We start from the raw sequence: 26,822 nt of genomic DNA, 5'->3' as shown, positions 1-26,822 counted from the left end.
AAGCTGTAGCCAAACGGCATGCCTACTTGCAACAGCCTACCGTCTCGACAAAGAGCCCCCCTTACAGTCCTTTCTTGGCCCGGTGATTTAGGTCACCTCTGAAAGAGCCACCGCAGCTGCCATCCTTTGTGCAGGAAGGAACAGAGCAGTTCCTGAGCATGCCTGGGACACTGAAGGGTCAGCGAGGGGCAAGCCCTGCACCTGGATAGCTACTGCCACCCGACCCCCAGCTGACACTCTCTGGGTAGACTCTGGCGCTGGACATGGTACTCAGAGGGCCAAACTGTGAGCAGCATGGACTGGCTGGCTCCAGGAGCCTGCCGACTGTTCTCTGGACAGACAGCCGGGCATCCCCCAGAGGACTGACCACACGGCCTCTCTAGCGAGACGCAGAGGACTGGATGGTAGCGGTAGCGGACACCCGCTCTAAGGCAACAGCATGTGGGAGGACACGCACTTACAAGGTATGGACATCACCGTGTATCATGCAGATGCACACCCGGCACACGCCCCACCTGGCGATCCACAGGCTCATGAGCTGGCCTGTGTCTGCCTCCTAGACGATGCGCCAGCAGAAGACACCGCCACCTGGCTGGGCCCGAAGATGGGACACTGCGGGTAATGGACCTTGCAGACTACTGCTACCGCTGCATGACAAAGCCGCGGTAGCCGTCTGCCAACGGTGCCCAACCTGTGCCTGGGAATGACCGTGACCTTTGCCAACAGACACTAGACAGTCAGCAAGAAGGAAGGCGGCCCCCTGATGTTGACATCAGTCCCTCGCTCCTCTCTGATAGCTGACGTCGTGCTGTGACGTGTGCTGAAACGTAGGCCTCCTGCGAGCCTCCCTGGGAGGCGCAGTGCGCAGAAGGCACCCTCTGTGGTCTGGAAGTGCGTGCGGTGTACAGGCCTCCCCCTGACACCGACACCAACCGACGCTCCCATTCTAAATTTTTTTTTTTTTTTTTTTTTTTATGATAGTCACACATAGAGAGAGAGAGAGAGGCAGAGACACAAGCAGAGAGAGAAGCAGGCTCCATGCACCGGGAGCCCGACGTGGGATTCGATCCCGGGTCTCCAGGATCGCGCCCTGGGCCAAAGGCAGGCGCCAAACCGCTGCGCCACCCAGGGATCCCCCATTCTATAGGACGTGAAATGCGAGAGAAGGCGAGGCTCAGGGCCTCCACCGGCATGTCCATCTACCACACAGTCTGCATGGACGGATTTCTGAAACAACTCTGGGGAGATATCCGGTTCGTTGACCTTTTAGACATGCTACCTGTCAACAGCTACACGGGTATTAAGTAACCATGTACGTTCCAATTGGTCTGGTGCCTATTCTCTACCCCCTCAAACACCTGATGCCACCCCTAGAACACAAGGAGGCAGCACAGGGGCACGTGGCTGGCTCAGTCGGTTAACTGTCTGCCTTTGGCTCAGGTCATGATCATGGGGTCCCGGGGTCGAGCCCCATGTCGGGCTCTATGCTCAGCCTCTCCCTCTGCCTGCCCCTCCCCCGCCCCTGCAACACATACACTGCTTGTGCTCTCTCTCTCTCTCTCAAATAAATAAAATCTAAAAAAAAAAGAATAAAAATGAGGCAGCACGCAGGAAGGATGTTGTTTGCCACAGGTAGGGACCCAAGGTCACCTTGCCACAAGATCTAACTCTAGGGAAACATGCCATTAAAGGGCCCTGGGGATGGCACGCAAGATTTGGCTGCAATGTCCCTCCACATACCTGGCCCCAGGGACACTGTGGCCGAGGGGCACGTAACAAATACACGGGTCACCTAGGGTCTGCTGGGGTTTCCAGTCCCCTCGGGAACAGGGATAAAACAGGACCTAACCATCACCCCGTTTCTGTGCTCTACTCCACCAAAGACAGGGAAAGTGCGTAACCCCCAGGCCTCTCATTACAAAAAGGACATGGTCATGATGACCTTATGGAGCATTGCTATACCTCTACTACCCTTTCCAGGTTTGTTCCACCTCATACCAGAGAGGAGGGCAAACAATGCGGTGCTACCAACCTAGAGAGAAGCCCCAGCTCGGGTGGTGTTAGCCCGGAACAACAACAACACCTGAATTCTATTGGACGATGGTGACTTGCTTTTTCTGGTGCCTATGAAACACCTTAGATTCCCCTGGAGAAATGTTTTTCTATAGTTTTCTTAGTTATTTGTGCTACATTTCGATGCTGTGGCTTGTCCTTTTGCTGTGGGATTTGGTTGCAATGCCCCTCAGCACACCTGGCCCCAGGGACAGGGGTGCATAGGGAATATGTAGGCCACCCAGTGCATGCGGGGGTGCAGGGGTGGGGTGCACGGTACGCGCTGCAGAGCTAGCTTGCACAAGCAAGCACAGAATGTTCCTGTTAATCACTATCTTGAGATACAAAGATCCCATCCTCCCTCTGTCTCCCCATCAAGCATAATATGCAGAAGAACATGTTCAGCGTTCAAAGTCAGGGGCTCAGGGGGTGGCCAACCTGGAGTATCTCCTTTGTCACAAAGAGTGTTCCGATGTCAAGCTTTGATGTCCTTGAAACTCTGGCCATGCAAGGAGGGAGAAGCTGCAGAGAGTTGCTAGGCCAAGTTGCTATGCTACAGAAGCTTGCTGTGTGCAGATCCCAGCAGCAGATGCTTTGTCCGGTCTGCTGCTCCCAGGCTCCCTGTACGTAAGTTCCCCCAACAGACGTGGCTCTCGAGCACTGTCTCTGGGTCATCTCTTCGTCTTTGCTGGACCATCTCCCACCCTAGGCTTGGAGTCCACGAGTGTGCAGCTGTCCATCTTCAGTCCCCTACCCCTGTAAACAAACTTTCCCTCTCTGCTTTCCTCAGAAGTTAGTAACTTTGGGTTTTCTCATCATACTATTCCCTTGCATAATAGTCTAACAACCACTGGTCATACAGAGAAGACCCAAGCCCCTTATCGTGCCAACGAGATCTGCCATATTTGCTCCTGACAATCTCTTGGACTTCATCGTCTTATGGTTTCATCTCAGAGACAGGTACTCTGACCGCCAATCAGAAGTGAAGCTCCCAGATGCTACCAATCACATCAACTTGCCTGACTTCATTGTACTTTATGAATCTCTAATCATTTCTTATTATAGAGTCATAATTCGTTCATTGATTTTTCTGTCATTCTCCATCACAATGGAAAACTCTAGGGGAGCAGACACATATCGAGTTCATTCAACATTATCCCAAGGGAGGGTCACCTGGGTGGCTCCGTGGTTGGGCATCTGCCTTCAGCCCAGGGCGTGATCCTGGAGACCCAGGATCAAGTCCCATGTGGAGCTCCCTGCATGGAGCCTGCTTCTCCCTCTGCCTGTGTCTCTGCCTCTCTCTCTCTCTCTCTCTCTCTCTCTGTCATGAATAAATAAATAAAATCTTAAAAAAAAAATATCCCAAGGCAACCAAATTGTGCTTAGACTGCATGGCTGAAAACTGTTAAATGAACGAGTAACTCGATGAACGGATGCACATGCTCAATTTCATTCATGTACCCAATATTTGCGAGGCACTAAACATGGCCCTGAGAATAGATTTAAGGTTCATGGAGCACACATTATTTTTAAGATGCCATTATTACTGAAACTAGAATAACATTTTTTAAAATTAGGTAGAGAAGATTGAATTTCTCACTTCACCTGAATTATTTCTGTATAATTTTAATTTGGTTGTCCAATTACATATGTGTTTCCTCTGATGTATTCTCTTGTAAAGAGGTATCGTTTTCTCCATCTCTAGCCCAACTACCATATGATCCCAAACAAGAAATATAAATATCTGATAGTTTAAGTAAGTTTAGAACCGAGTTTTAATCTCTGCATCCACTAGGCTATAAATGTTAATTATTTGAGTGCCCATTTGTTCGTTTCAATGATGGTCTATATACAACAGTCACTAATCACATGCATGTGGCTCTTGGACATGTGAAATGTGGCTCAAGAGAAAGGAACTAAATTTATAATCTTATTAAATGTCAATTTAAAACACTTCCTACAAGAAATCTGAAACTTATCAATTGTCTTTACTTCCAAATTAAAAAAAAAGAATTATATTCACATTATGTATGCGAACATACCACCGTTTGTGGTAAAAGGCCTAAAATTAAGTCCTGCTACTGTGTGTTCCTTGGCATGAGGCTGGGGGAGGAACCAGGAGGGCCTTGAACGTCTTCATGGCAACTTCCCCCTCTCATTGTGGGCCCACGAATAAGGTCTACTCGCCAAACAACTGTCCTAATCACAGGAATCAGGCACAGTGCCTGACTACCCCCAGGGAGCAAATGTCAGTTCCCAGCAGCCCACGGGATTATTCACCAAAGTCACTCCTGCAGGCACAGGAGATCATCTAATCCTGTTATTACCAAGCCTGCCTCCCACAGCCCTTGCTTGTTTACTCTTCCCAAGTACGCCCCCCACGCGGCCCCCGTATGGCACAGTGTCCCCCCCTCCATGCTATGGGTATGTGCGCCTAATAAACTGCTGCCCATGGCATCTGCCCAGTGTCAGGTATTGTGTGTTCAGCGATAGCTGTAACCCTGGGGCTGAACCCCCTCTACCAAGGTGAAAAGAAGGCAATCAAAATGCAGTACCATTGGATCTAGTTGTACTTGCATGACTATTCTTTCTCTGTGAGCTTCAGCTTCTATAGGTTCAGACTATACATTCAAAACTTACAGATACTGTTTTACCTCTATCCAACGGCCTATTATCAACAACTAATGTTTTTCATTATTTTCATGACCGATGACATTTATATATATCATATGTATTTATATATATATAACATATATATTCCAGATGCCAAAAAACTTAAGATTAGGAGATGCCTTGCACCTATTGTACCACTCACAAGTCCTATTGAAAATATCATCACAATCTATGAGAAAACTATTTTGGCAGGGGCTCAGCCTATCCAAGAAACACGACATGTAATTGCAGGCATTCTAGCAATGAAGAGTCAAGAAAAAGTCAAATATGGAGAAAATGTTGAAGCTTGTGCAACCAGGGAATATATCCAGGATGTCAACAGTGAAGATATAGGTTTTAATCTAGAGTCAGGAAAACCAGAAATGGAAAAGAAGCCTAGAAATATGGTATTTCAAGATGATGAAAAAGAGCAAGATAAAACAAAAGATCTAACCAATGATGTTAAAACCCCCCACTGCAGAAACTGGAGGTTGTTGCTTAATTAAATATGATGTGTCTACTACACCATTCCTACCAAGTACAAAAAAGATACGGTTTGACAATACAGATTCTACATTTAAAGAGCTAAAGTTTCCAACAGGAGTTAGACATTCTCAACGTATTCAAGAAAAGATTCTAAATTGCCAGGTATGTTAAAAGACCATTATCCATGTGTATGTTCACTGGAGGAGTTAGCAGAGTTGGGAGGTGAAACTGATGCTTTTTTATGCCGTCCTAACGCAGCCCTATGTCTGATGTACTCAGGGACTGGAACAGCACAAGAGAAATAAAACAATGAGCAGGAATGGGGCTTTAAAAAAAGGGCGGTGGGGAGCTGTGCAGCTGCAGGCGGAGCAGGCTGGTCTGGGTGGCACAGACAACGGTTTCCATTTAAGGAAATTATATACATATATATAACATATATATGACATTTATATGCACATCGTTCAAATAATAAAAAATTGCCAATATTCACTCACTTTTTACTCAACAAAAAATAGCACCTATGAAGGGTTCAGAGTAATATTTGAAAAAATATCTTTTAACGTAAAGGGTACTGGTTCGCTGAAGAACTGTTAACCAACTGCCTTCGAGTGTTGCTTTAACATCCGGCAGATGCTAGAGAGTGAAATTTGCTTTTCACATTTTGTCAAGCTAAGACTCCACATGATTTGTTTTCTGCCAATGAGACGCGTTCTGAGATCCTTGCATTTAGCTGTGAACCAAGTTAAGCAGGAAAAGAGAGGACGATGATGTGGAATCAGCCAGTTTAGTGGTATCCATCTGGCCGGAGGGTGTGTTGCTAAGCCAGCCCTTGGAGCTGCAACTCCCCATACATGGGTTGTGGGGAAGGCCATGTGCTCTTGCAGTCAGCTGTGGGTGGGGAGTTTTGGGATTTTGACTAAGAATTATCCCAGAGCTGTCGGTACCTTCTTCTCCCCACGTTCCTTCCTGTCCCAAGGGAGACAACCCTTTGGCTGCCCATCCCTTTGATGGTGTTCTGAGTCTCATTCCAGGACGTCTAGACAGCACCAGCTCCTCCCACCGTAGCTTACATACTTTCAAACAGGTACTTCTTCATAAAAATCAACTTTCTGCTTAACATAGAGATTCCTGTTATCTCTTAATGAGCCTCAGATTTATGCTAGTCTGTTGGAGTGAATCAGCATGATAATGTATCCCTTGATAACACAGTTCCGAAATAACGTGACTGATGTTTACTCCTTTCTCCCACCATCGCATTGCCATGCAGTGCTCCAGTGACTAATTTTATAAGATTGAATTTTGAACCCCTCTTAAAGTCTTATGGTGTATTTAACATGTTTTTCTTTTTAAACTAACCTAATTCTTCTAGGCCCTTAAGTCAGTGATAATCATTCCTCTAAATCCAAAATTACAAGCCAAACATCTAATGCAATGTAATTGTTGCTCACAATTTAGGCTCACCTCAATTAAATCAGATTTTTTTTTTCTTAACCTTCATTTTTCCCCAAATAAGTATCCATTGAGGTGATCTGAAAATTGAGTAAAATTCTTCTCAAGTAATTATGGATGGAAGGGGATAAAACTGTCGCTTTGAAGATGGAAAAGTATATGGATATCCTGAGGTGATGGGTGATGGGGAGACCGAGTAAGTGGAAGAAGGCCAGTCTAACAGGAACATACTAGATTGAGAATAGGCGATTGGAAGGCGTGGAGCCAGGGCTTGAGATGAGGCCAGGAGACCATGATACCTGCAGTTTATTATCCAATACAGAAAAACAAACAGCCTAGAATCCAATGTGATGGGATGGCCAAACTAATGAACCTGCCACAGATTCTGGAGACAAGAAAGACGCAGAGAACAGAGGGACAGTTGAGTGGTGAGTCGTGAGATGGGGAGGGAAGGCATGTGCAGGTGGACAGCAGGGGAGGGGAGTTTTGGGCCAAGTGTGAGCATGCGAAAGCCCTGTCAGGCTGTAGCTGAGAAACTGGAGGTTTTGTAGTGTGTATGTGTTAGCACAGAGTACCGGGTGAAGAGTGGCTCTAAATAAAGCAGCAAAACAAAAATGAGACCGCGAAGAGCTTTGTAAGACACATAAGGTCAGGATAAATTTGTCACTAGAGTTACCTATTGCTGCTCTGAAACACAAGGAGTACTCTGTGATAAGGCCTAAGAATTCGATTTTAGATATAATTACACCCCAGAGACATTTATGCCAAGTTTCAATATTCCTTAGCTTCCAGAAGACCCATTCTAGTTATGAAATGAAATGCAATGATAATTAAACTACCAGAAGGCTACCACACAGCATCGTGCACTATGCAAGGAATTTCAGTCACAAAAAAGAGACTCCCTTTTGCACAACTGAAGATGCAGTTATCCTATATTTCACCCTTTCTGTCTCCCTCATGGGATGCACAGGGCATATGCTTTCTATCTAGTTTCAAACATGTGCTTAGATGACAGACATCCCCTAGGGGCAAGAGGAGGAATGGGTTTCAAATAACATAGAAAGATGCAATAAATATCGTGCTTAAAGAAATGAATTTCTCCATCTGTCTCATCATATGCAGCAAAAACTTTAAAGGAGCTTACTGCTCTTGATATAAACATGCCTTGAAAAAAATGTTCATTGAAAGTCTTGGAACACTCACTGTGGTAATAGGCTATCCATGTGTGGGAAAGAATTATTAAGCTAGAAGAGGAGGATGTATTTTTGTAAATATTAATTCAATTAACAGGGGCATGAGACCCTATGCATTATGTACAAACAATGTATTTGATTTCCAAGGACCCTGTGTCTGTCCACAGTTGAAGTAGCAGCTTCCATCTGGCAGTGAAGTCTGGCTATGGAGAACATACGAAGATAGTCATCGAATGGGTACAGCCAAACACACGAGGGGAAAATGAGTCAAAACTCAGTGCTCTCAGGCACTCGAAAAGGCAACAAGGTGGCTACACTCAAAATCTGCAACCTCAGAAGACTCATGAGGTTGAAGCAGCATGGGTAACAGAGGAAGGACCTCAATGAACTGAGAAGAAGAGATGACATGTGTATTAGCCAAAAATATCAATAATATATAACAAATCTGTTCATGGAAGCAACTGGACTCAAAGGAACTGAGCAGATGCCAATCATTCCACAGGACAGGCTCATCACTGTTCCAAGGAGCCCTCTTGCTCCCAATTCTACAAGATCCCATGAGCTCCTTGCATCTTTAAGGGAAGCCCAGGGAAGGATGTGACAGACCGAATGAACAATACCCTAAAGATACTGATATGCATTTTCAGACACTACTTAAATTTTTGGACATCATGAAATTTTAAACCGAAGGAGAGGCTGCTCACGGGAAATGTCATATAGGTTCTGAAAACAGACATAATATTGTCATTACATATTTAAGTCTCACTGCAAATATAGTCTGTGACATTGCAATCCATGCAATTATGAAAAGAATTCTTAGGAAATATGCCTCCTTATCATTTGGGGGCACTGGCTAAAACTAATCTTAAATAATGTATATATATTATTATAATAACATGTAATGATGATAAATGATTATTGTGAAAAATATAGGTAGATGAAGTTTAAAAATACACTTTTGATAATGTAGATTAGATGCAGGTACAAGGGCCTTTCAGACTGAATTACTGTATATCCTATTGATGGAACTACCTTATGAGAAGCCTCAAAGTAAATTGATGATCTCTTCTTTGGATATCACAAGTTATAGTTCTTGGAAAATCAGAGCAAGGTAAGAACATAGGAAAGGTTATAATTTGTACCTGCCATAAATTTGATGGAACTGTTTGGTTAATTTATACTAAGGACACAGTATGATTTCTTCTAACCCCATAAAAATCTCAATATTCAGCGATGGTGCTTGGGTGGAAAGATAGGTGAAGTGTTTTTACTCATTTCCACTGTTGCCATGCTCTGGCTCTTACAAAGACTTTAGAGTACCCAGGCAACTAAGTTGAGATCCGACCATTTTTGGCAGTTCTAAAAGCCTGGCAGTGTTTCATTTTCTTTGGTCAGAAAACCTCCATCACCATTTCTTTTTTTTTTTTTTTAATTTAATAAATTTATTTTTTATTGGTGTTCAATTTGTCAACATACAGAATTCCATCACCATTTCTTGATCATATACCTCCTGTCTTTATATGCAGCCCATTTGGCAACACGGACTTTCACTGACTCTTACCACCATTTTGAGTTTCTTTATGACTCTTTATCTTATTCCAAAACCACCCTCAGGATTTCTTCCCTTGATCCTAAACCCTTGGTACAGTTTCAGTGGTGTAGCCTTCTCACTTTCTTGTAAAAACACCCTTAGTGGGCACCCCTCTTATAGCACCTATTACAACCAACTATGCAGCTAAAATACGGGGGGGGGGGGCATGCAGATTATTTAGGTGTAAAGAGCAGTTTATCTTTGGGATTTCTATGCCATTTTAAAGCAAATAAAGACATACTTGTGGTTCATGGTTCAAAAGTCCTAAAACACATTTGTCATACGCATTTCAAATTACCAATGAAAGATTATAACAAAGTGACACAGGTCAAAATAAATATACATTATGTTTCACCACTTTTCCCAGAGCATGTAAACTCAGAGTCAAAAACAAATTTTTCATGTCAGCAACATAAAACGAAATGCATTATCTATCATATGGTTAACAAAGTAGCATCTACTCTACTGGGCCCTAATGGGTCACCTGGACAGCTTAAGGTTCCAGGAGTTAGAGGTCGTAATGTGGCACCAAATTGTAGAATTTATAAGCCTGATCTTTTCACTGGATTGTCTAGATTGGAATCCAGGATAGCCATTTATGAGTAGTATTAATGCGGGCAAATTATTTAACTTCTCCAAGCTTCATTTCCTCTATCTATAACATAGGATAATATAGACTTAAAACTCGTGTCATCTCAGAGGGTTGTTATAAGGACGATGTGAGTTTAAGTTTGCATATAACATTTGCAGATGCTTAGAACAGTGTCTGACCTGTAATAAACCCGTTTAAGTGGGTTTCTTCTTTGTTTTTCTCTGGGATTTGAAGGGAGTGGAATACTCTCCTTCTTCTGTATTTCTTTGATGCCAGAAACCCATGGGTCCCCTTCCGTTTCAAGCCAGCTGACTTACATTGCAAAAGTTTAAAACATTCATACTAAGTTTCTCTGGGCTTTTTTCATAATTTTTAATATACCCTTGGTGGTTGTTTTCCTACACTTTGTTTCTCTTCTATTTCCAGAGTTAGATCTTGTGTTGTTCTGCTAATTACTTCACTGATCATTTAAAATGTCTTAAGATGAACATCTATGTCTGACATACATGCATTATATGTGTATGTGTGTACCTTCATGGCTTGCTCCAACTTCTCCTTCAAGTCTTTTCAAATATTATTTAATTGGGAGGACCTTCTCCAAATATACATTTAGAATTAGCAAAATATTATTTCTCCATTCCTCTACAACACAGAAACTACCTACCCCTCATCCTGACTTATTTTTCTGCATAGCATTATGAATTTTATAAAGAATTTTATCTACAACCTTAATATAAATTAAAAATTGTATAATTTCATTACTTGGGTTATTTTTCTCTTTGCTAGAATGAAAATACCAATGGTGGTTACTAATTTTTAATGGTATTTTTCATAAGTTTATCCACTACCTGGAGAAGAGTTCTGGGCACAAATTAATATTTGGACTATTTTCAAAACTACTTTTGAGTAAACTAATCCGTGAATCTGTATCATCTTCTATATCATCTATAGTCCTCCCAACCCCATATTCGGATGCTTTAAGTAGATTAAGAGGAAAATTATTAAGGAAAAATAAAATAAAGAGGAAAAGTAATTTAGTTTTTGTTCTACTTCACTCATTCTACAGAGGCATTTTAAACATAAAACAGCATTTTAAAATGCTACTGAGATCCCTTTAACAAATAATATCATTTCTCTCTAATCAATTTTCCCTATTTAATAATTACTGAAAGTAATTCAGGGGCAAATATTTGCTCTTTGGTAGCCTATTATTTTTTGTTTGATTTTTAGGAGATTGTTTGTTTGTTTGTTTTTAGGACCCACGATTTCGTGGTTAAATAGCAAGTAATAATATGAAGTAATATGAAGTCAAAAGTGATTTAGTCGATGTCTAATCCAACAACACATATTAAGTATCCACCATATCTTTAGCACCACCAAATAAAAAAAAATCAATACCAGTGATACTGGATATAAGGCAAAGAAGCCTCACTGAGTCCCCAAGTTCTGTACCCTCCTTCTCTTAAACTGTTAATGGAATATGCAGGGTGGTGTGGCCCCAAAATAGATCAAGCAACAACCAAATGCACCGGCACACAATACAACAAAGCTGTTTGACTCAAAAAAAATCATTGTACAAGCTTGTCTGGAAACACATGGTCCTGGATCACCCTTCCAGAGGAAGGGAACATGTAGCTAAAAAGGTATTGGAAGGAAACTGGAGTAGCATCGTAGTGTCTGCCAAACGGCAAGAAAGGTTATTTGTCCCCATCACGGGGTGTAGAACAGGTTACATTCGGTGCAGAAGTAGCCCAAATTCAAATGTCTGCTATGTTACTCTGGTTGTTTTCAAAGAAGGGCAGTTAAGACTTTCTAAAATGTCAGATGAAATCATGTTCAAATCAAGACACAAAATATGTTTCAATGCCAAATATATATTTTTAATTATAGGCCACTCTGGATTACTCACACCATCGCTCCTCTTAACTGAAATAGATAATTAAGTATCGGCTACGATAAAAAAATAAATCCTTGCCAAGGGATATTTGATATTGAACTAGGGAATCAGAAACTGGAGTCTATTTGTGTCTCCTTAATAAGCTCATAATTATCCTCGAATAAGCAATTTTGTTATTCTCTGCTCTTTACTTGTGTTTTTATAAAATTGCCAAGTTCGGCTATATCATGAACTGATTTAAAACAATACTGAAAAAATTAGCAAATTGGTATTTTTCAAAAGCTTTAACATTCGATTAAAGTGTTTATCTTCAACAACAACAACAAACAATGAAACTTGTCACTGTGGACAACTCACTCATTTGCATCCAAAGACCCTTGATTAGAATAATTCTTCAAATATAAACAATTAGTAACAGGCCATTTGTTTACTAAATGTTATAGAAGACACCCAGCTGTCTATATCTCCTTCATTTGACTATTGTGAAGTTAGAATTTCCTCATGACATTTCACATCAAAAATGTTTAGCTAAATGATAAAGTCTTTTCAGATGAGCTATTTTAAGGTCACTTTCCAGATACCGTCCAAAACGAAACATGTTTTAATCTAAGAAGATGATTGGCCTTTCTTTACAATTTGACTCCATTTTTCATCCGCCCTAGAAATACATCTGATCACTTATTTTGAAATGCGGAAAGAAAGGAGGCTTTTTATCTTTTTATTTTATTTTTTAATTTTTAAATTATTTTCATTTATTTTTATCCCTTTTATATTTTTTCATATATATTTTATTGAAGTTCGATTTGCCAACATATAGTATAACACCCAAGGCCCATCCTGTCAAGTGCCCCCCTCAGTGCCTGTCACCCAGTCACCCCATCCCCCTGCCCACCTCCCTTTCCACTACCCCTTGTTCGTTTCCCAGTTAGGAGTCCCTCATGCTTTGTCACCCTCTCTGATTTCGCCCACTCATTTTCTCTCCGGAGAGGAGGCTTTTTAAAACCAGTTTTAAAATTATGTTCTGCTGACTTGCAAATGGCAGGTCAGTGTTAATTGAGAAAAGCCTGAAAAACTTTGACACCTTTTATCCCTGCACGAAGATTCCAGGCTCTGTACGTTCTAACCCTTGGCTTTCCAATACTGCCTTTACGAGGCTAAGAAGATGAATACTCATTGCTTTTAATCCTTACCATGATTTATGAGCCTCCTGGCATCCTTTCCCCAGAGCAGCTACAACTGTGTGGTTGTTCCCCCTGCTGCTTAAATTACACAGACATCTGCAAAGTAAATTATGGATTGTTGTCCCATAGACCAGAACCAAGCATTCTCTTCATCTCTCCTGCAGGAATTTTTTTTTTTTTTTTTTTTTTTTTTTTTTAGAACAAAGACCATGTACAGTTTTACTTGCTTACGTCCTAAAGAAATTTTAAGCTAACCTGAATGATAGGACCACAACCTGGATTAGGACCTGTCACACATCAAAGCAGCATGACATATAAACAGGATTACTTTCAAGCTAGAAGACAAAACAAAACAGAAAAACCTTTCAGTGTATTTATATCTTTCTTTTTTAGTTAAGGAACTCCACCTTCAGGTTCACAGAAGGAAAGTGACCTTTAAAATTAACTAAAGATATGTGCCGTGCAATAAAGACACATGTTAAGCGACCTTTCAGTCTTGGAGGGTGCAAGATTTTAAGAGCATCTTGTGGCCTATGGTTCTTTGAACCAAATACTGACAAAGAAATTTAAAAAAAAAAAAATTATGTACAGGAAAATTTGTGGAAGATCGAAGTACCTCTTTAGATTTTGTTTTTCTTCTACTGTGATCGCTTGTAGTAAACCTGTTTTAATAATCCTGGAAACTTGCAGCAATCATGAGTAATTGGAACAATTCTTTCTCCTGAATAAGAAGTCAAGCAGAGTCTAAGAAGAAATAGTCAACTTCCTCAGTATTTTCCTTTATTTTCTCTGCTTATTATTTTGTGCAGATGACGACTCATAATTCCTAATGACAAGTCCATTGTGAAATCCTTACAGGCATGTCTCAAATGACTAGCCTTTGACAGTTCCCCCAAATTAGAAATATCCCAGCACCTTTTTTTTTTTTTTTTTCAAATGTGCTAATTGCAGTGCAAACAATAACCCATCAGGGGAAAACCTCACTAACAAAATTTACAAAATGATTTCTAGTAATGCCTTACAAAGTACATTTCTTTTTTAAACAGATGGCTCTGCAATTCATTTTTTGAACCCTATTGTCAACTCAGCAGGATGTTGTGAGCACTAAAACCAGAAATGCTCAAATCCACTCCTGGCTGAGCAGATCTGTTGCTCCCTCTGTGTTTTCATCAGTTTCCTTTTCACTTCATCACTGCTGAGAGGCATGGTTCCTTGGTGTCAAGACCTGATATTCATACCAATGCCCTAAAGACTTTTTTTTTTTTTAAGACAGATCTCATATTTGTTTACCTCTGTGTCAGTCTCCGTATTCATTTCCAAAACTTTCCTTTTTCCCTTGGCATCATGAAATGAAGTATTAAAGGAATCTTGAAGGATCTGATTTAGTTTCTACACTAAACTAAATATATCTCTAAATAAACAAATGCCTTTTGAATATTGATTACATACAAGTAATTGTCTAAGAAAATATAGAGTCTAGACACAAGTAAGATGATATTGGTACTTCCTAAAGATCTGGCAAATATTTATATATATATATATATATAAAATATACATTTATATAATCCCTTAATGCATTGCCAGCAATTATTTTCTTAAATACACACATTTACACACACACACCCTGATCATGTTGTTTCTCCACACTCAAAAATAAGTAGCAACAACAAACATAGCTCCATATATCCTAACAAACCTCACAGCCCAGATAAGTTTTTAAACTTTCTTCAAGGTTCATTTGTTGTATCTACTCTTCTAGATTTATCTACAAATGTGCTTACACTTGATATACACTGCATTTCCTAACTGTCCAAATGGCTTAAAAGTCACCACACATGAACTATTCTACACCTTCATGCCTTATGTACCTCTATCCTCCTTTCCTGACGTACTTGTAGCCACTTAGCTTTAAAGTCCAGTTCAAATGCATCATTTCTGCATTTTCCCTCCTCTTTCAAGCATAACATACAAAGAAATCTCATCCAAACTTCTCTGCAACCACAACATTTTTCATATTGGAACACAAAATTATTAAGTAATCAAAGTATGGGCTGGCCATATGAAAAAAGAATCATTTCCTTTATCTTGTCTTTCATTTTCAGATGATTTGTAGTAAGTTAATCTAATTACTTGTTAAGTAATTATGAGTGTAAATGACAAGTAGGACAAACACTAAACTTTATGAAATTCTGGAAGAGAAATTGATTGCTTATTCTTTGATTGTTCAAAAAGTGTATTTATGCAAGGAGATGGTAGGATTTTAAACAGGCCCCAGAGCATTACTCTATTCAAAATTGAATTAATGAAAGACAAATATTATAATACTAAGTTTGTTGGGCTGGAAACCTATATCTTCAATGTTCTTGGATACCTACCACTCTATCTATCCACTCTCTTGGATATCATTTCATTGCGATTACTTTCAGGTCTATTTTCTTACCTGAAGTTCACGAAAACCCTCACATTAAAAGGAAAGCAATTTCAAGTCATTCTCTACAAATGCCTTCTGCATTCATTTGAATTCTTGCCTCATTGAAAACAAGTGAAGATTCTAATTACTTTAAAGTTATCCTTTCTCAAGTTTCTATATTTAAACTATTTTTATATAAAATGATGATCGAATTCCTATATGTTCCTTTTAACTTTGGTGATAGCACAGAGAGAACCAAAGGACATTTGAGAAGAGTGTGCTTCTTTTTTAGTTGGATCTCTGGACATTTTAATGCTTCAAAGAAAAAGACGTAAACTCCTGCATTAATAATTAGTATGATGTGGTATTAATTTTTGATTACTCATACTTGTATCATAGATAATATTTAGGTCGCTGAAATCATGGTTTTGTAAAAAAGACAAAACGGGAATCGGTTTTGCTGGTTACTGGAATTAATTCTGAACTAGGAGGCTCTCTTATACTACCAATTTGAGCATGAGATCTGGAATGAAATCCCCACTCCAAAATTATCCGAGATCAGAGATTTCAAAAGTATCCAAATTTTCTATATAAATGTGAAAATTTTACAAGGTAAAAGTAAGATGTTTTCCATATGGAAATTCTGCATATTGATGAAAACAAATTGAAAAGTAAGATAGATGGCAAAAGGAATTAGTATTTGATATCAAATGGTTGATTCCATTTCAAATTATTACTCTTGAAAAATTGTATCTAAAATTCGTATGGATTTTACTCAAATCTGATACTTGAAATTAATTGATTATGTTATAAAACTAGATTAAACTGTAATAATTTTTGAATAAATAGGTCTCATCAAAGAAAAGCTAAAAAACAAAAGGAAACGGTTTAGTTTCTCATGTATTAAATGTGAATATGCAGAGAGAGTTGAATAAATATCACAGCAAGATCCATAAAGCCACACTAGTTTAATTACATTTGCCTTATCTCTTTAACCTTTTCTTTCTGAGCTATTATATCAATGGTTAATCTTAATTGATCACTGATTGAGAAGTGAGAATGGGAAGCTTATTTTGACTAGAGCCTAAGAACAGATGCTGCAATTACCAAGCAGGGAGTGTCAAGGCAGTGCTTTAATTACCATCTCGAGAAGGTTAACTCTAAGTGTCTAAATCTCAGAGTTCAGTTTCCTGCCATCAGCAAAGGAAAAGCAGCCTACAATTCACCTGCCCAAGAAACAACTGAGCTAGCCTGCCATATTAATATTAATAAAGACAAGAAAATTTGAGACAGTGTCTCTTTGTTTCCTGTGTTAGAGCTTCATCTAAAGTTTGCCTTTGAAATGAGACATGTCCAATTGAACAAAAGTAATATCCACTAATTATGAGGGAGTAGGCAATGTGTCATAAAAATATAAAAGGAGAAAATCAATTTCTGTTCTTAAGGAGGCACATAGCCACTAGGTCTTCTCAAATCTGCATGTAAATTGAAACGGTGTGAGAAAAATTCAGTGAAGAAGCTTAAATATATAGAACTCTTGCTTAAAAAAATGCCTACTTAAGTTTGATGGTCATGTCAGGTTCATGTCAACTGTCTATAAGCATATAAATGTTTGAATATTTTTATTTCTCATAAAATATTTTTAAAAGTAAATGTTTTTAAAAGAATTTGAATTTTGAATTATTAAGACACAGCAACACATAAGTTAACAGTAGTTAAATGTCACCTACCTTTGAAAAGGCTGGCATCCTTTAAAACTCCAGCATTTTACTGAGTTCCAAATAGACTGTATTCCCAGAGTCAGACAGAGCTGGGAAAACAAAGATACATAAAGTTGTAATGTCAAAAAAATTTTAATAATATACATTTATTTTAGAATAGCTCACATATACTTTAAAAGTTGCACAGACTGGTCAGAGTTCTCATAAGCCCCATATCCATTTTTTCTATTGTTAGCATTTACATTACAATGATTTAATTATCGTAACTTGTGATACATTGCGATATACGGACTCAAATGAACCAACACTGATACGTTATTCTGACTCATGAGTTTTTCTCCCTTTTCTCCCTTTTTCTCCGTTTTTCTGTTCCACATATCATAGTGAATTTAGCCTTTACGTCCCCTCAGCCTATTCTGGAAGATGATGTTTTTTTAAGATTTTCCTCGTTTTTGATGATCTTGAGAGTTTTGAAGAGTAATGATCAGACATTCACAGAATGTCTCTTAACTAGAATCTGCCTGATATTCTCATGACTGGACCAGGGGGATGGATGGTCCTAATTATTCTCCTTAAGCTGGTTTTTGGAGGAGGACCATACAGGTAGTGTCGTTCTCATAACTTCACATTGAGGATGCACGACACCAGCCTGATTTCTGGTCTTCCTTCCATAGTGTGCCTTTGGAAGCAAGTCAACAAACACGGTCCACACTCAGGGGTAGGGAATGAAGTTCCACCTCCTGGAGTGGGAAATATTTTCAAGATTTATTTGGAATTCTTCTGCAAGAAAGATTTTTCTGTTCACCCAATTTGTTTGCTTGTTTGTGTATTCAATCAGTCATTAATTCATTCAGAAATCTGTCTACATCAGTATGAATTCATGGATATTTATTTTGTACACCGATTATTTTGGTTCCAGCTTTGGCCTTTTTGAACTCTTTCACTTGGTTTTGTGACCTTTTGACATTCCATACAAATATGTTTATTGAGCAGTTCCTTATATTCTGACACTTGGAGCAAATTCATGCTAATCTTATGTATTTCTTGCCTCAGCCCTAGACTCAGCAATATTTTCAGGGATCCTGGTTTCTTGGACTGGTGAATGGTTTAGAAACCATTGTCTAGGCACTAAGTGTGCCTGTTGCTATGGGGGCGCCATTGCTTCTAACCCTTTTCTGTGGGCTGACCTGGGAAATATATGTATTTCTGTTGGCATGTATACATATCTATCCATAAAAGTTTCTCTTATGGAAACCACTATTTTATACTGATATCTCTGACCCTAATCACATAATATATTTCAAATAAATAGTGTCTTAGGTCTTACTATAATATTGAAAATGCACCTTACATTTCTGCTAGAAATGTTCCTATCTCGGTAATATATAAGGAGTGACTCAAAGAAAGATGCCCATACAAATTAGAAAATACATCTCTGGTGTCTGATTCTTTTTTTTTTTTTTTTCTGGTGTCTGATTCTGAGGAATCTTTAAGACAGTCCATGGATATGTATTATCACTTATTCTTACTGACGTTCATTATACTTTAAAAAACAGTCTTCATTGCCATGTGCACACAACCATAGCTGCCTGAATTTTTAGTCAAGTGTCATACACTAATACAAAAAAAAGGCGCATATAGAAACATATATTATTTAATAAAAACTAATATATTTTCTTCTAATAGTAGATACTATTACTATGCCTATGTTGCATATGTTTTTTCAAAGTATTTGTTTATTTAAATAATCTCTACACCAGACGTGGGGCTCAAACTCATAAGTCTGAGATCAAGAGTTGCATGCTCTTTCAACTAAGCTGGCCTGATGCTCCCAAAAAGCTCATTGTTTTTTATTTGTTGGTTGGTTTGTTTTTAAGTAGGCTCCACACTCAGCATGGAGCCCAACATGGAGCTCAAACTCAAGACGCTGAGCTCGAGACCTGAGCTGAGATCAAGAGTCAGATGCTTAACCAACTGAGCCACCGAGGTGCCCCATATAATTAAATTTTTTAAGCATCTGAGTTAAATTAATTTTACCCGAGAATTTTTATGTTTAATGAATTTATAACATAGCTAAAATCAATATCTGCATATTAAATGTTGTAACTAAACTGTAATCATAAACATTGTAACTAAACTGTAATTGTAATACTTAAAAGCATTTATTACTTTTATCACAAAAATTGACTGGAAAATATAACAATAGGCTAGACTGGTAATCCATATGGGTTGTTTTCTGGAAGTAAAAATCAACTCTTGTAATGCTTCTGTTTTTATAGTGTTATGAACCATATGTTTATGTTCCCTGAAATTCACATGTTACAGTCATAATCCCCAATATGGTGGTATCTGGAGGTGAAGCTTTGGAAAGTAAAAGGATTAGTGCCCTTATAAGAGGAAACAGGAGAGAGCTTGCCTCCCTGCTCTCTGCCATGTGGAGAAAACGGCTATTTGCAAACCAGAAGGAGGGCTCTCAGAATCCAGGAACTGCCAGCATCTCGATCTGGGAGTTCCCAATCTGTAGAATTATGAGAGATAGAGGTTTTCTTTTTCAGCCCTCCAGTCTATGGTAATTTGTTATGACAGCCTGAGCAGACTGAAAGATCTGGTAACTAACAGCAGTTTTACCTCTCAGACAAAATCCTTAAGATTAAAAACCATTAAAGAAAGAAAGAAATTCTAAGCCATCCCAAACCTTTAAATTATATTAGAAATGTTGGTTAAAAAATTCCAAAATCTGTATCAATTCCCTGTGGATGTGACAAGAAATGGCCACAAACGTATTAGTTTAAAGCAACAGAAATTTATTCTTTCACAATTTTAGAGGTCAGAAAACTGAAATCAAGGGGAGAGTGGGACTCTTCTTCCACCAGAGGACCTCGAGCAGAATTCTTTCCTCGTCTCTTCTAATTTCTTGTGACTGCCAGCACGGTTTGTGCCTTGTGGCCACCCTCCCAATCCTCAAGGCTGGCATCTTCAAATCTTTCTTTCCTCATTCACATTGCTTCCCCTCAGTTGTGTGTTAAAACTCCCTGTGCTTATAGCTATAGTTAGTCTCCAACTGAGGACAGTTCAACTTAAGATTTTTTGACTTTGTGATGGTGTGAAAGTGATACACATTTAGTGGAAACCTAATTTTGAATCCTGAATTTTGACCTTTCCTTGGAGTAGCGAGATGTGTAGGATCGTCTCATGATGCTGGGTGACAGCAGCAAGTGCAGGTCCTAGTGAACAATCCCATCATGAGGGTAAACAAGTGATACACTGGAAATCATTCTGCACCCACACCACCATTTCTGTTTTTCACTTTCAGGACACTATTCAGTAAGTTACATGAGATACTCAACAGTTTATTATCAAATAGACTTGGTGTTGGAGGATTTTGCCCAACTGTAGGCTAATGGAAGTGTTTTGAGTGTGTTTAAGGTAAGCCAGACTAATCTGTGATGTTCTGTAGGTTAGGAGTTGTAAATACATTTTTGACTTACGATATTTTCAACTTGTAATGGGTTCGTTAAAATGTTGCTCAGGAAGATCTGTATGTAATTGCATTTTGGGCTCACCTAAATCATCCAAGGATAACCTTCCCATCTCAAGATCTTTTTAATCACATTCACAAAGACCCTTTATTGCCTTAAAAGGTAAAATTCATAGGTTTCATGAATCAGGATATGGCTATATTTTGTGAGGCTATTTTTCAGCCTACCACAGACCACCTTCCTATCTCCTTCCATAGAGGAGAGAACATTACTAGAACAAAATACTTTTTTCATGAGTCGATTTCACATAACACAATGTGTGTAGCCCTGATAGTATTAGAAATATAATCAAACACAATGAGAGAGTGTTTTAAGATACGGTTTAAGACAATATAACACAGGCATAATTTTAACTTGCTTTGAGGGATAGATATTACTTATATTGTAACTTAAATAATTGATCATTTCTCTTCCTGGTAGACTAGGACCATTGCCAATCTACCATTATGCTATGCTTCGTTGAATACTACTACAGGACTGAAGTTTCTGAATTATAGCTCCATGATCTTTAGAAAAATCTTAATTAAATAAACCTGTAGACAAATTTAAATTAACACCTTGTAAATTCTAATACATACTGCATTTAGAAGTTATTATACTTGTTACAAAATAGCTCATGCCAGGTCAACTTTTAAGGAAACCTGACAGAAAAAAAGGAACTGGCAATCAAGTAAGAGAAGTAGGAGCTGAGGAGTTCGAAATTATCCAAGATAAATAAAAGCATGATGGCTTCAGTGAGGTTTCAATTCCCAGTTCTGTTAAGGGCACATGCACTGCCGCCATATGAACTAAAGGAACTAGGAACAAGACACTTGCATGCAATGGGTAAATGTAAGGAGGGTTGTCCCGTCTATGGGATGGGAATGAGAAACCCTTCTGCACATCAGTTCTGTGAAGCTGCACAAATACTAGCTGCTCACCGAGGATCACAGAAAGAGGTCATCATGGAGAAATCATAGGGTTAGCATAGTCTGTGTGTGTATAGGAGGTCCAGATTCACACACATGTACAATATGGAGACTCCAACCCAAATTATTATGGCACTGGTGACAGCATCAGAGTCTCAGCTGAGCAAACACAAAAATGTCTTTAAAGTATTCTTTCATAATCGAAGGCACGGGACTCCCATCGCAGGGAAAAAATAGTAAATGAAAGCAAAACACATGAATGAACATCACCAGAAGCAATGGAATGGAAAATTTGTTTTTTAAGAACTGGAAATAATAGAACACTTTGGAAGAGATATATAATATATTTAAAGTTTTCAGAGTTAAAAGAAGAAAGCAAAATTGTTTCCTTTATCAGATCATACACAAAAATAACTTTCAGTATAGGGAAATAAAAGCTTAAGATTATAAAAGAAAATATAGAACATATTTTTATGAAATAGGAATCAAAAAGCTTTCTTGAAACAAAGATGTTAAAAGCACAAAGCAAAATAATGACAAATTTTACTTAAGATTAATGTATTCAAAATTAAATTTCACAAACAAAAGGAAGCTATGTGATTCCAGGGAGATATTTGCAATTTATGAAACTAAGTTTCAAGTATAGATTATATAAGAATTTCAGTAGTCAAAAATATTGAAATTATAAGCCAACTATTTACAGAAAGGAAAACAAGACTTCCAAAAAGAGTACCAAAAAGGGATTCCATCAGCTATTATGGGGGAAATGCGAATTAAAATAACAATGACATACTGTTCCATCTTCAATTAGATTGGCAAAAATAGCTTTTAATTATATAAAATGCTTGATATGATCAATAATTAGCAAGGATGTGGAGTGTTGGAAGTGAACATTGTTACAACCACTTTGAAAAACCATGTGGCAGTATCTAGTAAAGTTGAAAATGCAAGCAACCCCTGCCCCAGCAATTTCACTCCTTATAACCATGCTAGATGAAGCCTTGCACATATGTGCAAAGAGAAAGGCACAAGAATGTTTACTGTAACTTTGTTCAAATTCCCAAAGTAATCGACATGTTTGAAACCACCTGATTCATAACAAATGCAAATATAACTAATTACTTTATATATTTGAATTATTGTGTTCATTTCAGTGATTAAATTCATAAAAATATTTGTACTTACAATTTATTGGAAAACATTTTCAGTATTTTTGGTTTGTACGTGCATGTGTGCATATAATTGCATGCAAGGGATTTATGTTGTATGTTGAGTATGTATGATGCTGGATAAGGCAAATAAAGTGTTTTTTTTAGTATATTGTAATCATGATTAAGAATAATATACCTAAAAAAAGAAAAAAAATAAATAAAATAAAATAAAATAAAAATTAAAAAAAAATAAAAGAATAATACACCTAACTTAGGAGAAACAATCACAAAACAGATTAGTATTACTAAGATGAGTTATGAGTACATAAATATTTGAAAACATGGTGGGCCAGTGCCATGCACTTTCATAAAAGAGGATGACACTGGATTCAGGAGAATTATACTTAGTAAAGGCTCTTAGGTGACAAAGCAATAAGACCAGATACCCATTTTATTGGTAAAAAGGCTATATCTAAGGATCAGATATTTTTTGTGTGTTCTTTTAGCTGCTTCTGCCATAAAGATAAATCCTCTTATTAGCAGCTAACCTGCTTCATTGCAGGGTAGTGGTCAAGATGTACAGCAATGAAAATAAATGACACCAGAAAACCATAAATGGAGGGAAGTGTGAAAAAAACAGGTGGTGTAAGTGCTTCAACAAGACCCCAGGCAGTATTCAAAGCAAGTAAGTTTGAAAGAGCACAATTCATGAGGTCATTTCAACTAAGGTAAGAAAACCTAGGACTAACATCAGCTGAGGACTAGTAGTTACCTTTTATCAGGTGACAGGACTCACTGCAAAGATTGCAAGTTGGACATAAACATATGTCTTATTTCCAATAGCATTCCCAAAATGAAAAAAATATTTAAAAAGAAGTAAAACCTATATAATGCTGGATAGTAATGAAAGGGATCAGAGACAAATCTCTGCCAAAATATGAGATGTGTCTATTTCACAAATAAGCTTGAGATTCCTGTAGTAATTATCTCTGCCAAAAATGTTATAATGAAAAACAGGTAGAGTGCTCTGATAAAATCCCACTAATATCTCACAAATTAAAAGACTTAAAAACCGAGGCGCCTCTGTGGAACGCTGTACTTAGAAATTATTTAAAGGCTTTGTTTCCAGAACTTTCGAAGCAACCACACTGTGAGGTCCACCAATAAACCACAGCCAAACCAATGGAACATCTGCAGGTGGTCAAGTTCTCTCCTGATACAGTTATTACTCGCAAAGGAGGCCCAATTAAATAGAAAAACAGATGTGTAAGATTGGTTACTTATGCAGGGGGATAAAAAAGAGGTTTTTCCTTATAGGCACTCTCTCAGGACCTTGGTGTTGACCCACACCCACTGAATAATAAATATGACAATGAATATCATAGTCCCCAGATTTCTAACTTCAGATCATGGACCACTGAAGCATCACCCATGTTTCAAAGAGCAACATACTGACTTTTGCAATGTATATTTGGCTTGATTTAAGGTCTCTGTGTTCAAAATACATTAGAAGTTCTGAGAAAGAATGAGTAATACTTAAGAATAGAGTACTTAAAATGCAGAACATGTAAAGAAAACCAATGTGCTAAAGAAATGAAGGAAGAAACGTTTTAAAATGACAAGAGTATTTCACTCAATACATTCAAAGAGACTAATAGGCCAAATAAGACACACACACAAAAAGATAAATCATTAAAAGACTAGAATAGTATAAAAATAGGTTTGTCCGAATTAGGGTAACTGATAGTATCATAACATTTAAAATAATATTAATGATTTCCCATAAAATGGAGGAATAGAAATTTTACTGTAATAGACAAACATGTTAGTAAAAAACTAAGCCAAAACAAGATGATAATACACACAGAAACAAACACATTTTTCAATGAGTGGATGAACCTGAAAAAAAATAAAAGAAGAGTCGACAGTGAGGAGCCAAGCTGGCAGACAAGTACAGGGAGGTAAGTGAATATTGTAGACAAGAGATTAATTAAGAATCCAAGAAGCTGGCAGCCCAAGTGTTCTGTGAATGAAGGCTCTGTATTGGCAGAGTTAGTGGCAAATTAAAAAAAAAAAGCAGAAAACTGGAGTCCAGGAAGGCTATCACTTAGGGGGAAAAAAATGGCTTTCTTAAAGGAGGAAACAAAGCAGCTTTATCTTTGTTCTGGAGATTTAAAACAACAACAACAACAACAAATCAAAAGAAGAAAAAAAAACACTACAAGTCTGCTCTGAGGATGTGTGGTTGAAGGCAGCTCTCATTTGAATTTGGAGAATTCATTTACATTATTTGGTTCAAAATCAATCTTTACATCAAAACTTGGATTTAAAGTGGAATGGGCTATATAACACCTTCCAGATGACAACAAATCCCTGCAGAAAAGACCTCACAACCTCCACCACAAAGAAAACTTGGAAGTTGAATTATAACAAATATAATGGGTTCTGGTCTAAAATCACACAACATAATAGATGCTCTATATATTTCAATAAGATAAAAAGATAAGAACAAGAAACAGCAGAGACAGGATCATAAAAGTAGAACACTAAAAGTTTTTGGAGGCCAGTCTGCATTTTACACTAGAAGCTCAAAGTTTCATTCATCAAACCATCCATTGAAAAATCACAACTAATAAAATATTTTAGGAAAGTTTCCGAACGATGTTTATTTAGATAACTGCATTCCATTCGACCTGCAACAAGATTTAAAAAGTGCAATTTAAAAAGCATTTATCTTATAAATATTCATTAAATAGCTAGAAATATATTTAACAAAAAAGGTGTAATACCTTTGTCCAGTTAAACAAGGAGGTCATTAGACTGATGGGGCTCAAATGCCATGGCGGCCTCCCTGAGCAAACCAAAAATGAAGCCTATAAATGCCTCAAGGTTAAGAAATTGAACCCAAGGACAACCAATCACCAAGAGCCAACGAGGCTTTGAGCTATTACCAATCAGGTAATGTCCTTTTTTTGGCCTCTGCACTTTCTCTGTTAGAAGTCTCTCCCTTACCTCTTGTTGACAGATTGTTCCAGAAGTCCCAGACTTCTGGTTTGGTGGTGCCAAATTTGAAGCAATTTTTGCTCCAATAAAATCCTAAAATTTTTAATATGCCTCAATTTGTCTTTTGAAATCTTCTCTGATGTAATTGTCACACTTGACTGATAACTGTTAAATAAGAACTAAATACATGTAGAGAGACACCTTCCTTACTGAATCAGTATCAAGAGTCTATCAATTCAAATAATTCTGGGCAAAAGAAATAAGGTTTTTCACCAAAGTTGTAAAAGTGATACTAAATAATATAAAGGTGAGAATAGTTCACACATTAACTAGCACATGGTTTTGTCCTATGCAAGACTAAGGCTTATATGGCTTACAACAGTCATATGAATTATGGGGAAAAAAATGATGAAACAGATGAGAACACACACATACACACATGCCCATATGTGAACACCTGATATACAGAAAAAAAAATTGAAAAACTAGTAGGGAATCACAGACTTTTCAATAAGTAGTATAAAATTTTTGACAAAACAAAATGTATTTATTAACTTGGGGTAGGAAATTATTAGAAATGTACTAAAACATTCTACCCATACAAAGACAGGCTAATAAAGTTCTTTAACACAGTTAAAATTATTTGTTCACCAAGAGATGTAATAAGATAAAAAGACATGGCACAGTTTGAGAAACAATATTTGTCATAGATATGACAAATGATCATTACTCCGATTATATAAAGTAACTCTCAAATACAACTAGAAAAATACACTCTATTTTAAATTAGTTGCAACTCATAAACATATTTAAGAAAAAAACAGTAATATAAATGGACTTTTAAAATCTATTTAATGATACTCAAACCTACTAGTAAAGAGATCAAATACATTAAGGCCATAGTAAGATGCAACTGACAACTAAGCTGGCAAAAATAAAACTTATAAAAATTACCAGTGCTGAGAAGATGCGGAACTATTTGAACATTCCTATAGTA

General features: G+C 37.9%; 1 protein-coding gene across 2 annotated transcripts in view; it reads right to left on the bottom strand.

Annotated features, from left to right (window-relative positions):
* The window catches only part of CDH12 (cadherin 12), a 954,721-nt gene that overhangs the window by 606,060 nt on the left and 321,839 nt on the right, over window positions 1–26,822 (bottom strand). For both annotated transcript variants that reach the window (XM_072825028.1, XM_072825027.1), the window contains exon 2: window positions 17,234–17,313. The gene's annotated coding sequence lies outside the window, so the exon portion shown is untranslated. The remainder of the gene's footprint in view (window positions 1–17,233; window positions 17,314–26,822) is intronic.

The sequence above is a fragment of the Canis lupus genome, chromosome 4 (assembly GCF_048164855.1).
Source record: "Canis lupus baileyi chromosome 4, mCanLup2.hap1, whole genome shotgun sequence".
NCBI lineage: Eukaryota > Metazoa > Chordata > Mammalia > Carnivora > Canidae > Canis > Canis lupus.
The sequence above is the reverse complement of the archived record's forward strand: the minus strand, read 5'-3'. Positions and strand labels throughout refer to the sequence as shown.